Source organism: Pseudonaja textilis, chromosome 7, assembly GCF_049901715.1.
Source record: "Pseudonaja textilis isolate UNSWEBS1 chromosome 7, rPseTex1.2, whole genome shotgun sequence".
In the NCBI taxonomy this organism is placed as follows: domain Eukaryota; kingdom Metazoa; phylum Chordata; class Lepidosauria; order Squamata; family Elapidae; genus Pseudonaja; species Pseudonaja textilis.
The window spans coordinates 6,915,247-6,932,613 of NC_141996.1; positions in this window are offsets into that span (position 1 = coordinate 6,915,247).

A 17,367-nucleotide genomic window follows, 5' to 3' on the forward strand; every position below is an offset into this window, starting at 1 on the left:
CTTCCTCACTCCTTTTCCCTCCCTCCCTTTCTTCTTTCCAACCTGCCTCTCTTGCTCCCATCCTTCCTTCCTTCCTTCCTTCCTTCCTTCCTTCCTTCCTTCCTTCCTTCCTTCCTTCCTCCCTCCCCTCCCTCCCTCCCTCCATCTTTCCTTCATCCCTCCTTCCCTCTTTCTTTCTTTCCTCCCTCCCTCCCTCCTTTCCTTTTGCAGCTGTTAGCCATAAACAATGGCAAGTTTCTTAGCCAGGTGTGCCTCTACCAAAATACAGATAGTCCTCACGTTATGACAACAATTGAACCCCAACTTCTTAATGCTAAGCGAGACAGGTGTTAGATGTATTTTACCCCATTTTATGACCTTTCTTGCTGCTGTTGTTAAGTGAATCGCTGTAGTTGTTAAATTGGTAACACGGTTGTTAAGTGGATTTAGTTTTGACTTTGAAAAAGCATATCACATGACCCTGGGAACTGGCAAACATCATAACTGTGAGTCAGTTGCCAAGCACCTGTATTTTGATCATGGGATCACGGGGATGCTACAATGGTCATAGGTGTGAAAAATGGTCATAAGTCACTTTTTTTCAGGGCCATTTCCAGTGACCACTTCGAACAGTCACTAAACAAACTGTTCTAAGTCAAGGACAACTGGTAGGAGCTGACTAATGTAGACGGTACCTCTTTATTTATGCAGAAGTAAAAAGAGGACTCCACAGATACAAGATTAGAGACCCCTTAAAAGGACTAGCGGTCCTGTTTATTTTCTTGAGTTTCTTTTTAGGCCTGAAATCAGTGCCTACCTACCTATAGGTTAACACAGAGGTGTTAAAATTGCGTTACCATTGCTTTATATTTTCACAGGTATAATTCTACATATCTCACCACTCTATATCTATCTATCATCTATCTATCTATCTATCTATCTATCTATCTATCTATCTATCTATCATCTATATCTATCTATCTATCTGTCTGTCTGTCTGTCTGTCTATCTATCTATCTATCTATCTATCTATCTATCTATCTATCTATCATCTCTATCTATCTGTCTGTCTATCTATCTATCTATCTATCTATCTATCTATCTATCTATCTATCTATCTATCTATCTATCTATCTATCTATCTATCATCTATCTATCTGTCTGTCTATCTATCTATCTATCTATCTATCTATCTATCTATCTATCTATCTATCTATCTATCTATCTATCTATCTATCATCTATCTATCTATCTATCTATCTGTCTGTCTATCTATCTATCTATCTATCTATCTATCTATCTATCTATCTATCTATCTATCTATCTATCATGTATCATCTATCTATCTATCTATCTATCTATCTATCTATCTATCTATCTATCTATCTATCTATCTATCTATCTATATCTATCTGTCTGTCTATCTATCTATCTATCTATCTATCTATCTATCTATCTATCTATCTATCTATCTATCTATCTATCTATCTATCTATCTATCTATCTATCTATCTATCTATCTCTATCTATCTATCTATCTATCTATCTATCTATCTATCTATCTATCTATCTATCTATCATCTACCTATCTTTCTATCATTCTTTCTATCGTTCTATCTATCTATCTATCTATCTATCTATCTATCTATCTATCTATCTATCTATCTATCTATCTATCTATCTATCTATCTATCTATCTATCTATCTATCTTTGTTTGGTTCTTTCTTTCTTTCTTTTTTCTTTCTTTTCTTGTCTCCCTCTCTTCCTCCCTCCCTCCTTCCCTCCCTCCCTTCCCTCCCTCTCTTCCTTGTCTCCCTCACTCCTTCCCTTCTTCTTTTTCAAAAAAGATAACCACCGTAACATTAATCAGATTTCAGTAACATCACTCTAACCTGGCAAGGCAGTTAAAAAAATTCAGAGATTCGGCATTCCCTTTATATTCACACACCCATTTTCATACTTTTTTTTTAAAAAAAGAAAACCTTTGGAAGTTTTGCAAGGCATTGCTGATTTCCTAAAGCTTGCATGGATTGATTTTTGCACATGGCTCTGGCAGACTGTTTTTGAGGTGATGTCATCTCGGGCACGTTGTCCTCTTGCTACGGTCACATTGTGTTGCATGTGTTGCACAGAATCAGGTGTGATAATATGAGCAAGAACATATAAGTCGGAGGAAAACGCATTGATTAACTGAGGACCTGCTTCCTTTCCGCTAGAATCAAAACTGGGGAGGTTGAACTCTCAAAGCCGAGCAGGTGTTAATTCAAAAATGAATTAACATGAGCAGAATCGTCTTTCCTAGTTTTCAGAGCCTTGCATTTCATGCGAGTAATCGTGGATTGCATGCTTTCTGTCATGCCCCTATTGGAGTCTGACTCTGAGGGAGAGGAAGAACAGCCGACAGGGAGTGGAAGTGTGGCTCCGGAGGTTGTGGAGGAGGCTGGGCAGCCAGAGGAAGACCCAGGCCCATCCCCTCTCCATCCTAGGGCATGAAGGGAGGAGAGGATAAGGGAGAGACATCAGCCAGAGTATAGAACAACTCAAAGAAGTAATGAAAGATGTGGAGAGACGTGGCCAGGAGAATTGCCAAGAGTTTGACACGACGAAGTGGATAACATCTATTTGTTTTTGTTTTTTAAAAATAAAGTTTTATTTGGGTTTTCACACATACAAAATACAAGTAAAACGTCTTTTTTGAAAATAGCATGGTCCCGGGTTGAACTTCTTTATACAGACACAAAACTCAATTTCATGCTCCTTTTTGTGTTCTATTCCATATCTTATACTATTCTACCTTTTCTATATAGTTTTTTCCCCTCTTTTAATTTTCTCAATTTTAGTTTAATTATCTCAATTCAAATCATTATATTTATACTTTTGTCTGTTCTGTTTCAATTTCATATTATCTTTTCTCATTAAACAAAATTTTCTCCTGTAGTTACTAATCCGAGTATGACACCTTTATATCTTTTAATTACATCCATTCAACTCTTATTTAAACTTCAATATATACTTTAAGGTTATGACCTTCAATATAATACATAATATATGACTTCCAATCGAATTCTGCTTGGTACATTCTTATAATACACACTATATTCTTTCAAAAAAAAGATGATATATATATATAAGAACAACAACTATTTGTTGTTGTTAGTTACGAAGTTGTGTCTGACCCATCACGACCCCATGGACAACGTTCCTCCAGGCCTTCCTGTCCTCTCCAGAATCCATTTAAGTTCACTGCTTCAGGGACTCCATCCAGCTACCTCATTCTCTGCCATCCCCTTCTTCTTCTTTGGCCCTCCATCGTTCCCAGCATTCGGCTCTTCTCCGGGGAGTCCTTCCTTCCTTCTCATGAGGTGGCCAAAGTCTTTGAATTTCATCTTCAGGATCTGGCCTTCTGAAGATCAATCAGGGTGGATCTCCTCTAGGACTGACTGGTTGGATGGCCTTGCAGTCCAAGGGACTCACAGGAGTCTCCTCCTCCAGCACCAGAGTTGGAAGGCCTCCATTCTTTGGCGCCCAGCCTTCCTTACGGACCAACTTTTACAGCCATACATTGCCAAAAATGGGCCCATTCCCAGTTTCCAGAAAGCCTCAGGAGTCCGGGGAGGCTGTTTTCGTCCTCCTGGAGGCTCAAGGAAAATCTGGAAAATCTCCAGAGCCTGGGGAGGGCAAAAACTGTGGTGCAGGAGGCTGACTAGGCCACACCCACCATGGCCACACCCACCCAGCAACTGGGCAGAGAACCCTTTGCTAAAATGTTTGAAGCCCACCCCTGGGTGGCATATATAATTTAATACATGAATTAAAAAAAAGAAGTAAAATTGTTTGATGAATTACTTTCCTTCCGTGAGGTTCAGTGCTCTCCCTAAATGGAATTCTTAAAGCCAGTGATCTCCGCCTTCTCTGGCTCCCAAGTTCTTCTCAATGGAAGACCGATCCTTTGGAAACCTTACAAACAGTTGGCAAATGTTTGCCAATCCCATCTGCTCCGCCATGCCAAAAAGCGCAGTTTGCATTCTGTCTACCATGTCCGGAAGGAGCTGCCTGCTGTTTCTGTGGGCTTGGCTCTCAGTTTTTGTCAGGGAAGGACCTGATGGCATTCATTCGGATGCATAGACGCCATCTGCTCCAAGGTTTGATCGAGTTATTCTCACTCGTCCCACGATAAGGATGAGGCTCCACGGACCACGGAAAGGCGGGATGAATTTCCCACCGCTGACGAATGTTGGAAGAGTATCAAGGAAGCCCAATGGCTTTCACTCAAGTCTGTTTGTCTGAACCTGTGATCGGTTATGGTGCAGCCATATGGCGCCCCTGTCAGCTTGTCACAAGCTATTATTTCCTTTGCTTTGCCATTGTTTTGTCAGACCTGATTTGCGATTTTTTTTTTGCAAATTTTTTTAACCATTTGCGTATTGGTGCGCGTACCGAGAAATTATCAAGGATAATTTCAGCAGCATTTGATCAAAAGTGGTTGCAATTGAGCTACTAAAAACATGCCACTTTGCAGGTTCCGATGCTTAATAGAAAATCAGTTAAATGCACTGTGTCAATTACTGTTCCCAGAACAGAAGGTGAGAAAGTGAGGTTTGAATTATTATCCCTTCTGCCTTCTCTTTAGCGTTTTATTTTATTTTTTCCCCGTGAAAACATTGACTGCTATTTTGCAGTCGTCCCTTATTGGACCTTGGGTTCTTGGTGTAGTCTGATCTTGGTTGTTTGACTGTGGACATTTTGAGAGCCAGTTTGGTGAAGCGGTTAAGGCTCTGGTCTAGAAAGGAGAAGACTTTGAGTTCTAGTTCGCCTGGGTGACTTTGGACCAATCATCAGGAGTTTGTGAGTTCTAGTCCCACCTTATGCACGAAAGCAGCCTGGTAACTTTGGGCCAATCACCAGGAGATTCTGAGTTCTAATTCCACCACAGGCATGAAAGCCAGTCGGGTGACTTTGGGCCAATCACTAGGAGACTGCAAATTCTAGTCCTTCCTTAGGCACAAAAGTTAGCTGGGTAACTCTTTACCAATCCATCTCCCAGTGTTGTTATTGTGGTGAAGAAGAGGAAAGAAGAAGGGATATTATGTATGTTCGCTGCCTTAAATTACTTTTAAACTAATAAGGGCAGGATAAACATCTAATAAATAAATAATGGCCCAAGATGAATCATCTGTCAAAAATGTTTTGTTCCTTAATCCATCTGAACTGGAGTTGGACAGATTGATTGTGATCATGTGTGAGAACTGGAAAGATATTGTTTGCAAAAGTTAACAGTAGCAGTAAAGTAAGCAACAACTTACTCTGCCAAAGCATAATTGGCTCTCTGACCCCATTCACCTTGGGTTATTTATGAAAAAAATAAAAAATAAAGGGGGAATAAAAAAATATTTAAACAAAAGCTTGCTTTGTTAAGAGCTGAATTTCCATAATGCCAGAAGACTTTAATCTTTAACAGAAGTCTTCATGTTTCTGAAAGCTGGCAACCATCTTTTGAATATTTCTAGCAATCCTAAATTTCATTAAGAGAGGGATTCAGTCAAGATCAAGTGAGGTACTAATACCACTCTATAAAGCCTTAGTTAGTAAGACCATACCTAGAATACTGCATCCAGTTTTGGTCACCACACTATAAAAAAAGATGTTGAGACTCTAAAAAGTGCAAAGAAAAGCAACCAGGACGATTAGGGGACCGGAGGCTAAAACATACGAAGAACGGTTGCAGGAACTGGGCTTGGCTAGTCTAGTGAAGAGAAGAACCAGAGAAGACATGATAGCAGTCTTCCAATATTTGAGGGGCTGCCACAGAGAGGAGGAAAGGGTCAAGCTATTTTCCAAAATACCCGAAAGCCAGACAAAGAATAATGGATGGAAAATGAACAAGGAGAGATTCAACCTGGAAATAAGAATTTTTCTGATGGTAAGAGCAATCAAGTAACGGAACAGAAGTTGCCTTCAGAAGTTGTGGCAGCTTCATCACTGGAAGCTTTCAAGAAGAGATTGGACTGCCATTTGTCAGAAATGCTGTAGGGCCTGCTGCTTGGGTGGGAGGGGGGGTTGGACTAGATGACCTACAAGGTCCCTTCCAACTCTGTTAATCTAATCTACAAAGCTATAGGAATCCAATAATGTTCCACCTCAGTGACTGCTCCTGGATTTTAAAAAGTCATTAAGAGTTACTTTGCAGAGTGAGGTGGCCAACATGTAAATTTAATAAATAAATAAATCACATTAGCAAATGTGTTCTCTGTCTATATTATGGGGATCACCATCATCTGTGCACAGTAGATTCTGGAAGTCATCAGAACAATCCTGGCGATAAATGGAGCTGGTGTGAAATTTGACCAAAACAGAGGATCGTAGACCCCAATGGTAGATTCGAGCCCATTTCCTGGTAGGAATTCCATTTAGCAGTTGTGCAACAAGGAACAATGTTTTGCTAGAAATGTCAGCCAAGCCTTTGTGAGAAGGAATCCAGTGGAATCCCAATGAAACCCACTGCCTATTCCAGTGATGGAATTCAAAATATTTTACTACCAGTTCTGTGGGTGTGCACTTCGCGTGTGCGCAGAGCATTTTAAAACGGGCAATTTTAAGCATGAAAAGTTACCTTACCATCAGCGCTGGTGAGTAAAACAGCTGAGGCGTGGCGCGAATCAGCTGAGCTGCAAACAAAGGAAATATAAGACAGGAAAGGACAGGAGCGGATGGGCGGGGCGAACTGCTGTCCGGCGCTACCGGATCGCTAGAAGCGGTGCGAACCGGCAGCATACCACCACTGGCCTGTTCCAAGCATTTGTGGGCCATCTTGGTGATGTTACCTAGTTGGGTTGTGAAACATCTGCAATAAAACAACCAAGCTCAGAGACCACAAAGGACCCACAGTCCTCCTCGGAAAACCCCACTCCTTCTAGCACTGATGATGTTACCTAGTTGGGTAATGAAACATCTGCAAGGAAACAACCAAGCTCAGAGACCACCAAAGACCCACACCCCTCCTTTTTCTCCTCCTCTGCAAACCCCACTCTCTTCTACTACTGATGATGTTAACTAGTTGGGTAAGGAAACGTCTGCAAGTTAACAGCCAAGTTTGGAGAGCATCAAGAATTCCAAAGTTCATCCCTGAACTACAAATATTTTCATCTATATCCATGTAAGCTGCCTTGAGTTGCCGTGTGCAAGTAGGCAGCAATATAAATTTCATAAAATAAATAAACAGACTTTCCATATTTTCACACACTTTTGCCTTCTTGTCCTGGTGTTCACAAGAGATCTGTCTCTGGAGCCAAAGTCAACTTCTCTTGACCCATCTCAGCCTTTACAGCAGAAAGTCTGAGGCACACAAGTTACTCCTTCTGCTTCCTCCCCTTACAAGAACATCCTTTTTATAAATATAGATGCTTCATTGCATTTGGAATGAGCTCCTGGCTATCCCCAATTATGGATGGTAACTAATCAAGGAGAGAAGCAACCTAGAACTAAGGAGAAATTACCTGACAGTGAGAACAATTAATCAGTTGAACGACTTGCCTTCAGAAGTTGTGAATTCTCCATCACTGGAGAAGGCTTTTAAGAAAAGATTGGACAGCCATTTGTCTGAAACGGTATTGGGTCTCCTGCCTGAGCAGGGGTTGGACTAGAAGACCTCCAAGGTCCCTCCCAGCTGTGTTATTCTGTTATCTGTGTTTTTGTTATGCCACAGGTTAAGATTGATTTTGTCTTCATCTTCACATCTCCAGGGTGTTTTGAAGAGAACACATCGATATACATTAGTCCCCAGTGACATGACATTGCTTTTGAACTGAGGAAAATTTAATTTAATTTTCTTTTATCAGTTGGACTGCTGTAGCCTACCCATGCAGAGTTAGGCAGTTCTTGCAGAGGGATGTGAGCGAACCTTGGAGCAACCCGACTGTGTGCATTTATCTATGTGGGAGGGAGGAAGAAGAATAAAAAAAAAATCTTCCCTCTGGCTGGGCTGAGTTTAAGCATGGATGGGAACAGTGGTGGTCTGCAACCAGTTTAACAACTGGTTCTGGCCTAACGCAGACGCAATGTTCAAAATACAGCAATTTGAAACTCAACTGCTTACCTTCTAGGGCAGCCCCAGAAGTAGAACAGCTGAGGCGCAGAAATCAGCTGTGCCGTGCGAAGCTGTCATGGCCCTGTCAGAATCTGACATGGAGGAGGAAGCCAAACAGTTGACAGGGAGTGGGAGTGTGGCTCCGTTGGCTGTGGAAGAAACGGGGAAAGGGCAAAATGTGGCTGGGCATAGCAGGGGAGAGGTAGAACAAGGGAGAGCGAATTCAGAGGAAGACTTATCCTCTGAACCCATCTTTCATCCTATGGCACGGAGGGAGGAATGGAGAAGGGAGCAACGTGTGTTGTGTGCCTTACGGGGTAGGAAAGGGCCCTGATTCCCTTCATTAGCTGCAGCTAAGAACACAGTGTATAAAAAAAGGCAAGCTGCATATAGCAGGCTGTTGGGAGCAAACATGACTTTATCTTGTATCGTTGTGTCTTATTTGGAGACTTCCCAACTGTGTGAGTTTTGCCATGCTTTCAAGTTTGAAATTCCTGCTCCTGCCCTGCCAAACTAATTACTTCAGTTTGGTTTGTTTGGATTTTAAGTTACAGTTTGTGTGTACTTTGTTTTGGACTGAATTCTCTGCAGCCAAAGGCTGTTCGTTTTTCTCCAGCCCAATGATAATCTGGACACGGTGGACAAAGTTGGAGATAATAACGGGACGCTTATTGCTTATCTGACTGTGTTGCCTTTGCGCCATGCCCCGGATCATTACAGAATCAGCTGAGCCAGAAAGAAGGAAATGCAGGACAAGATAGGGCGAGAGCAGGTGGCCGAGGCCAGCTGATGGCTGGAACTACCGGTTCACTAGAACCAGTCCGAACCAGCAGCAGGCCCACCACTGGATAGGAAGGCTCAAGGCTCAAGTCCATGTCTATTACTGAGTCAGGAAAGAGCCTTTTCTAAAACTGGCTAAGATACTTTAATTTGGATTGATTTACAAATAGTCCTTGATTTTTGATATCAGTTGAGCCCCGGATTTTGGCTGCTAAGCAAGACATTTGTTCAGTGAATTTTGCCCCATTTTACCACCTTTCTTGGCACAGCTGTTAAGTGAGTCACAGCAGTTATTAAGTGAGTAATATAGTTGTTACGTGAATCTGGCTTCCCCATTGACTTTGTTTTTCATAAAGTTGCAAAAGATGAACACATGAGCCCTGAGACACTAAAAGCATCATATGAGTCGGCTGCCAAGCACCTGAATTTTGATCATGTGACCATGGGAAGGCTGCGATGGTTGCAAGTGTGAAAAAACAGTCATAAGTTACTTTGTCCAGCACCGCTGTAACTTTGAACAGCCACTAAATGAACTGTAATAAGTAGAGGACTCCCTGTATTGCATTCATAGGCCATCTTGTTGTGGCCCATCGGTGGCTGGCAGAGCCGGCAGCAGAGTTGGTCAGTAGTGAGGAAGTTGGGGAGGAACCTGGGCGATTCCTGGAGGGTGAGGAAGGCTCGGACGAGGGCTCTGCATCAGAGGCAGAGATGGGGCCACGGCAGGCTGGCAGTCATCAGCTGCCTTCGGGCTCGGACAGCAGTGAGGCAGGGGAGCTTCTGGAACTGGTTCCCAGCCTGCGCATGCACAGAGCTGTCAAAAGGAAGGCACAATTAAGAACTCAGGGTCGATGTGGGAGTAAGGTCACAGGTGGACAATGAATGGCCCCTCCCATCAGGATTAAAAGAGAAGCAAAGGGGGAGGGGGCTTTTACAGGAAACAACTCGCTCGTTCCTTCGTTCCAGCCTTGTGGAGATTTGTCTGTATAACCCAGCCCTTCCCTGCCAGCACCGAGTGTGGAACTATTTACTGGGCAGTTGTTCCAGGATTGATAAAGATCTGAGCTCATTAGTCTACTTTCACAAGACTGTTTGCCAAGCCATTGGCTGACTGTGAATGAAATAAATTCCCATTAATATAATGAAAGAGGTTTTGCCGGGAGTCAGAATTGACAGTGCTTTTTGGGGAGGCCTATGACAGAACACATCCTTCTTCTTGAAAGTTTGACGTAGCAGACAATGGGAATTTACCTCATTTATTACAAATCTCTGAGAAGTGGCCCAAATTAGTCCCTGGCTTACCACTCTTCGTTTAGTAACATTTCAAAGTTACCACGTCACTGCAAAAAGTGGCTTATGACCATTTTTCTCAATTACAGCTACTGCAGCACCCCCAAAGACACGTAATCAAACTTCAGATGCTTGGCAACTGGCATGTACTTATGACGGTCGCAATACCCTGAGGTCCTGTGATCCCCTTTGGCAGGGGTGGGATTCAAAATTCCCAGCAACCGGTTCTCTGCCCAGTTGCCGGGTGGGCCTGGCCTACCAGAACGTCCGGGATGGCTGTTTTTCACTTTCCCCAGAGTCCGGAGGCTTCCCTCAGTCCTCTGGGAGGGCGAAAACAACCTCCCTCAGGCTCCAGGTGGTCTCTGGAAGCCAGAAACAGGCCCATTTCTGGACTTCCAGAACTTCTGGTTCAGCCCATTATTCGCCCTCCTAGAGCCTCTGCACGGAGCCTGCACTTACCTGCATCCAAAATGGGCCTCATGGAGATTCCTGGGAGGGGTGAGATGGGGTGGGCGGGGCCAGCCAGTTGGTTCAACTACTGGTTCGGTGAACCAGATGTAAATTTAACATCCGGTTAAAGTGGCCCAAACTGGCTGAATCCCACACCTGCCCTTTTGGGACGTTCTGACAAGCAAAGGCAATGGGGGAGCCATTTTCCCTTAACAACCGTGTTATTAACTTAACAACTGCAGTGATTCACTTAGCAATGGTGGCCAGAAAGGACGCAAATTGAGGCACAGCTCACTTAACAACTCTCTCGCTTAGCAGTAGAAATTTTCAGCTCAGTTGTGGCCACAAGTCAAGGACTACCTTACCAATGAGCAAAATCTGATCGTATCTCTGTTTTTTTTTTTTTGCAGCAATTTAAAGACCGACATGTTTCTTCGAACATTGCCTGAAATTTACTTGATCAAATGGGAGTGATCCTCCAACACTTCGTGTGTTCTCACAAAAGGGACCGGATCCATTCTCCCATGGATCGTGTTACCATCCATTCCTTGAATCCGTTGATCGCATTTCTGGAAAAATAAGGCGGCAAATTCAAATAAGCCTGAGACTCAATAAGCACGCAAAGACACAGATGGTATGAAACATACATCTTAACTTTCTTTCTTTTTTTTTATTATTGTGTGTGCTTTATTTTTTATTTTTTATTTTTTATTACACAAATGGAATGGATGCGTCGAGTATTTACACTTAACAGGAGTGAAAGCTGTCTAGTGTATTTGTAAACTCCACTTTCGAATTCAGAGTCAGCCTACCCCACAAGATTACATCTGAGTGAAGAAACATCCGATCAAAGCAAGTGAAAAGGAGGAAAGGTACAGTTGTTACTCGTTAATGTATGACAGAAAAAAAAAAAAGAATCCTGTATTTTAAACACAATTCAGAAAGACTGGATTTGCCAAGATTCCACATTGCCATTTGTTTCAAAAAGGAAAAAAAAAAAGAGGTCCCATGGAAATTAAAGCCCTGATTTTTATGGATAGAAAATGCTATTTTTTCTCTCCATCTAGCTTGGCAAGCTCTACGTCCTACACAAATAAGCATGTTTTGGGATTTCGCTCATTCTCCTAGCTCAAAAGCAAGCCTAATATTTGCACCCAGGTCGTGATTTTTGCCATCAGAGTTGGAGCGGAGTTTCCATCTAACTTGAAAAGCAGAAGATGGCTTTTAGTTCTTGAATGGCTAAAACTGAGGTTTTTTTTCCCAGAAGCTGTTCAATTGTCAGAGAGTTAGCAAGACTTCTTTAAACTTTCCTGCCAAAATGTGATTTTTTAAAAAATGTGATTTTTTTAAAGGGTCATGGGAATTTTATAATTATTTAACTATAGCAGTCATTTGGCTGGAACCTTTCTGCGTTGCTTTACCAAATGATACCTCTTTCCCTCTTTGCATGAAAAAAAAAACGTTGGAAGATTTAATGGAATGTGCTGATTCTCATTTCAACTCATTTATTTATGCATGAGATGTTTATCCTACCTTTCTTACTTTGTATCTCAGAGTAGCAAACACACCTAAAACTCCTTCCTCCTCCTATTTTCTCATCAACAACAACCCTGTGAGGTGGCTTGAGCTGAGAAAGAGGGACTGGCCCAAGGTCACCCAGCTGGGTTTCATGCCTAACGCGGGACTAGAACTCATAGTCTCCTGGTGATTGGCCCAAGGTCACCCAGCTGCCTTTCATGTCTAAGATGGGACTAAAACGCACAGTCTCTTGGTAATGGGTGCAAAGTCACTCATCTGGCTTTCATGCCTAATGTGGGACTAGAACTCACAGACTCCTGGTGATTGGTCCAAAGTCACCCAATTGGCTTTCATAACTAAGGCAGGACTAGAATTCACAGCCTCCTGGTTTTTAGACCAGCAAGTTCACGCTACACCCATTCCTTAGGACATCAGACTTATTAAAAATCAGAGTACAGGACTAATTCTGAGTTATGTTTTCCTGTTGCCTATCGAATGCTATGGAAAGACTGGAAATATTCTGCATATTTTCCACGTGCTGTCGACAGGGGCTATGAATATTAGAATAGAATCCTTCTATTATCTTGCAAGTTGAACTCCAAGGTCTGAAAACATTGAAGTCTGCTCACATAATAAAAAAACTCGTGTTATCCATCTGCCTCCAAAAACAGCATCCAAGCTGACAATTCAACTCTGCTTTGATGGTCAGTGACTTTCTAGGTCCCAGGAACCAGTGTTCAGCCATTTTAAGATTTTATCATGACTGAGAGAAGGATTCAACAGTTGCGTCTCCTCCTTGGTGGAAAACCCTGATCCTTGATGCTCTCTCTAAGCTTGGTTGGTTTCTTGCAGATATTTCATTACCCAACTGAAGACATCATCAATGTGAATCCCTGATGATGTTACCTAGTTGGGTAATGATACATCTGCAAAAAAAAACCCAAAACCAAAACCGTAAGCTCAGAGAGCACCAAGGACCCCACATGTGGGAGTGAGACACTTTCCTTATATAAGCTGTGGTCTAGGATTCTTTTTAATTCATTTGTATCCAGACCTATCATTCCCTAATTAAGCTTTGGATGGCATATTTAGAAAGTAGCGGGATGTGCATTTTCTTGGTGCATATATTTTAAATGTTTTTTTGTACCTGTTTCAAATGTTACTTCTTTGCTTCTTTCTTTCTTTCTTGTGGGCCTAATTTAAATGTTATTTACTGCAAGTCTACAAGCTTTCAATCTTTGGTAGGAAAACAAATAAGTAAATTTGCTTGAAGAGCAAAAAGTATTGGGAAAAAATACGAACATGGATAAGAGAAATCACAAACATTCAATTAGAACCTAAGGCTGAAATATTTTTGTTGGGAATAGTAAAAGGTGAAATCGCAAAAGAAATCAACTATTTAATTTTACATACAATAACCGCAGCAAGGATAGCATTAGCTCAGTGTTGGAAGGGAGATCAGGTACCAACGGATAATTTGATAATCCAGAAGATCTATGACTGTGCGGAAATGGATAAACTCACCCCAAAGTTAAAAGATAAGGAAGACTCAAAATATTTTACCGTTTGGGAAAACTGGTATAATTGGATAAAGGATAAAAACCTGTGAGTAAACAGATAGGAGAGGGAAAATATGAAGATGTCATGATAGGAGTATATGTCAGATATAGGAACTAAATATTGGAAAAATCATTGCAAGCTTGTAGATTTCCTGCTGCCCTGTGTCCCTTTCTCCAGCAAAGTGTATGGAACGATAAAGGTAATTATTTTGCCGTTTTTGTCCCCTGTCTCCTGCCAAAGTGGAACTGCTAGTCATATCTCTTTCATTTTTCTAACGAAAGGTTCCCTTTTGAGACGAGAAAGGAAACGGGGGCTCCACTTTTTATTGCTCTGATGATCTGAATTCCTTCTTGGGCTGCTCTGTTTCACTTCCAACTTCTATTGCCATCAAAAGAATGGGCCTGCCCAGGAGAATAGAATAGGCACATTAAACCCATCCTAACATACCGATAAAAGAGAATATTTCTGGTCTTTGGTTGCATTTGCTGCACCTCTGCGCTGGGTGGCTTTCTTGCAGATGTTTCATTATCCAAAATAGGTAACCTCATCTGTGCCTTTGAGGTGAGCTGTCCTTTCCAGCTCTGTTATTCTGTTATTCTCACTTGGGCCACAAATGAACAGGCTAACATTATTCTACTTCAGGAAAAGTAGGAGAAGAAAAATAAGCTCTAATAAAGTGGAAGGAAAGAGAAGAAGAGAAGGATGACCAACAGCGAAATGGATAGACTCATTACAGCGGCAAGGGATGCAACCCTGTTCCAATATTTGAGGGGCTGCCACAGAGAGGAAAGGGTCAAGCTATTTTCCAAGCCACCCAAAGGCCAGACAAGGAATAATGGATGGAAACTAAACAAGGAGAGAGATTCATCCTGGAAATAAGGAGAAACTTTCTGACAGTGAGAGAAATCAATGAATAGAACAGAAATTGCCTTTGAAAGTTGTGGGAGCTTCATCACTGGAGGCTTTCAAGAAGAGACTTGACTGCCATCTGCCAGAAATGGTGTAAGGTCTCCTGCTTGGGTGGGGGAGGGGTTGGACTAGATGACCTACAAGATTCCTTCCAACTTTGGTTAATCTGTAAATACTGATTTAATTTCATGTCTGTGTTTTCCTGTGGAAACTGGTTAGGTCCTCGGCTTATGACAATAATTGGGATCAGACTATCCATTGTTATTCTGATTCATATGATGGTTGCTCAATGGGTCATGGCCAATTTGACCACCTGCTTTGACGCCATCGTTAAGCCAATCACCCTAGTTGTTAAGTGAATCATGTGGTCCTTAAGTGAAGCCAGCTCCCTTCATTGACTTTGCCAGTTGCAAGTCAGCTGGGGAAGTCGGAAACGCTGCAACCTTCATAAATACAAATAAATTCACTTAATGACTGCATGATTCACTTAACGACTGCGGAGATTTGCTTAACAACAGTGGGGAAAAAAAGTTCGTAAAATGGTTTTAGGTATAATAACGGGAAAATATGATAAGAAAACAAGAGTATTTAATGCTACATTTATTAACGGCAGCAAGAATAACTTATGGACAGAATTGGAAAAATGATAGTAGGCTACCAGAGGAAAATGTGATAAGAAAGATACCAGAGTTTGTGCCGATCTGGATAAGTGGACCATGGAGATAAAAGAAAAAAAGGGAACAGATTATTATTTGACGTGGAATGTACTATATGATTGGCTAAATAATAGATATAAAGTTGAATAGAGAAGAAGGCAATAAGATAATAAGGAAAAAGATATAGTGGATAAAGATAGATGAAGCAACATAGACAAGTGTATAGATAGTTAAGATTTATGTAAAAGTATGTATACCATTACAAAAGCGTCGTAATGAATGGAAATGATGTTGTATATAAGAAAAATTGTTTTAAAAAAATATTTTAAAAAAGATCATAAAATAGGGCAAAACTCACTTAATAACGGTCTTGCTTAGCAATGGAAATTTGGGGCTTTTTTGTGGTCGTAAGTCAAGGACTACTTGTATTCTGTTTGTTCACTTTTTAAAATAATACTTTTAAATATCCGGAACCTCTTGGAAACTGACCATTAGTACTTTGGAGAATTTTGGCATAATTATAAGCATCCAGAGAGTCCTTTTTTCCTATATGGATTTTACTTCTGAGTATTACTTAAGCTTAAGTTTTTTGTATGTGGGGGGTGTTGTGGTTAGCTGGCAGCAGGTGTGCGGAGGGCTGAGGAGAGCGAGGACTCAGATGAGGGCCCAGGACCATTAGGGAGTGGACTGCTGCCTTCAGAGATTGTGGGGGCTGGCAGCAGCGATGAGGAGGTTCCCGAGGAGCCTGTGCCAAGTGTGCGTGCACACAAGGTTGCTTGCAGGAAAGAGCAGGTGCGGCAGCACGGGCGACTTGGGAGTAAGGCTGCAAGGTAATGGTCCCTTCTTCAAGAAGATAAAAGCCAGCTGTGAATTGGACGTTCTTTGCAGGAAGCAAAGACGTTTTGAAACTCAGCCTCATGGACATTACAGTATCTTAAGTTGGTATTTGAAGACTCTTGCGTTGTGAAATATTTCTGATCTGTGACTCATGGCAGTCTCGCACAGTTTTGGCAAGGTTTGTGCTTATCAAAGTTAATTAGTTTGTTGCAGCCTTTTAACTGTGGATTTGTAAGACTCATTAAAAGGTTTCCGTTCCCTTTGGTTATTATTTGTTTTATTGGAAAAGGGTTTGGGTCAGAACAGGGGGTTTGGGGAAAGGCAGTTTTAGAGAGCTGTGGGCCAATTAACCAAGCTTTTCCCTCCTCAACTGCATCATTTCCCTTATTTAAAAAAAGAGAACAATAGAAGAATAAAGGAGCACAAATAAGTGCAATTCGGAGACGTTAGCTGTGTAAACATGGCTTATAAACAGAGAGTTTGTCAGCATATGTACAGCAAGACGGTTTCACACTGGTTGTAAAGCCATGGTTGATTTTTTTTTTTTTTTTGCTGTTCGTGGTTGCCCTATGATGGACAGTAACAATGTTGTGTTAAAGATTGGGTTTAGAAAAAAATAGCACCTGGGATGTGCTCTAAGAGCCATGCTTTTTGACCTTGGCCACAAGGGTGGGCTTCAAATTTTTTAGCAAGGGACTCTCTGCCCTAATGACTGGCTGGCTGGCTGGTCATGTGACTGGGTGGGTGTGGCCAACTTGACATCGCTTCTTTGCCCTAATTACCTAAAAAAAAAATACACCCTAAAGTTATTATTTTGTGCATTTAATACTTAAATAAAAGGCTGGGTAAAAAAACCAGGCTTAATAGCAGGGACCGTGAGAGGGATCTTGGAGTTTTAGTGGAGTTTCTGGTGAGTTACGTGATTCTTATTATTTGGGAATTAATACCCTCGGAAGCTAGTGGCTAGATTATCTGATTTTCTCAATGGCTTTCCCTTGCAAGCGCTGAGTAGATTGTTTATCTAGCTTGCAACACTTTTACGAGGTGTGAAATGCTCTTGGCTGAATGCCCAGAAGTTCACTTAAGCCTATTAAGAGCTTTCCTTTGCTGCTTGTCTTTCTGAGGGCTTTTCGAGCCCTGCAGAGTCTTAGTTTGAGGCTCTCCAGAGTCCCTGTGAGTCCCCAGCAGCCCATCCCTGTTTTGCCACTTAAGATGCATGGACTTCAACTCCCAGAATTCCCCAGCTAGCTCTCAGGTATTTCTCTAAAGCGTTTAGAGTTTGCTCAACCGTGTCCCCCACCCTTGGA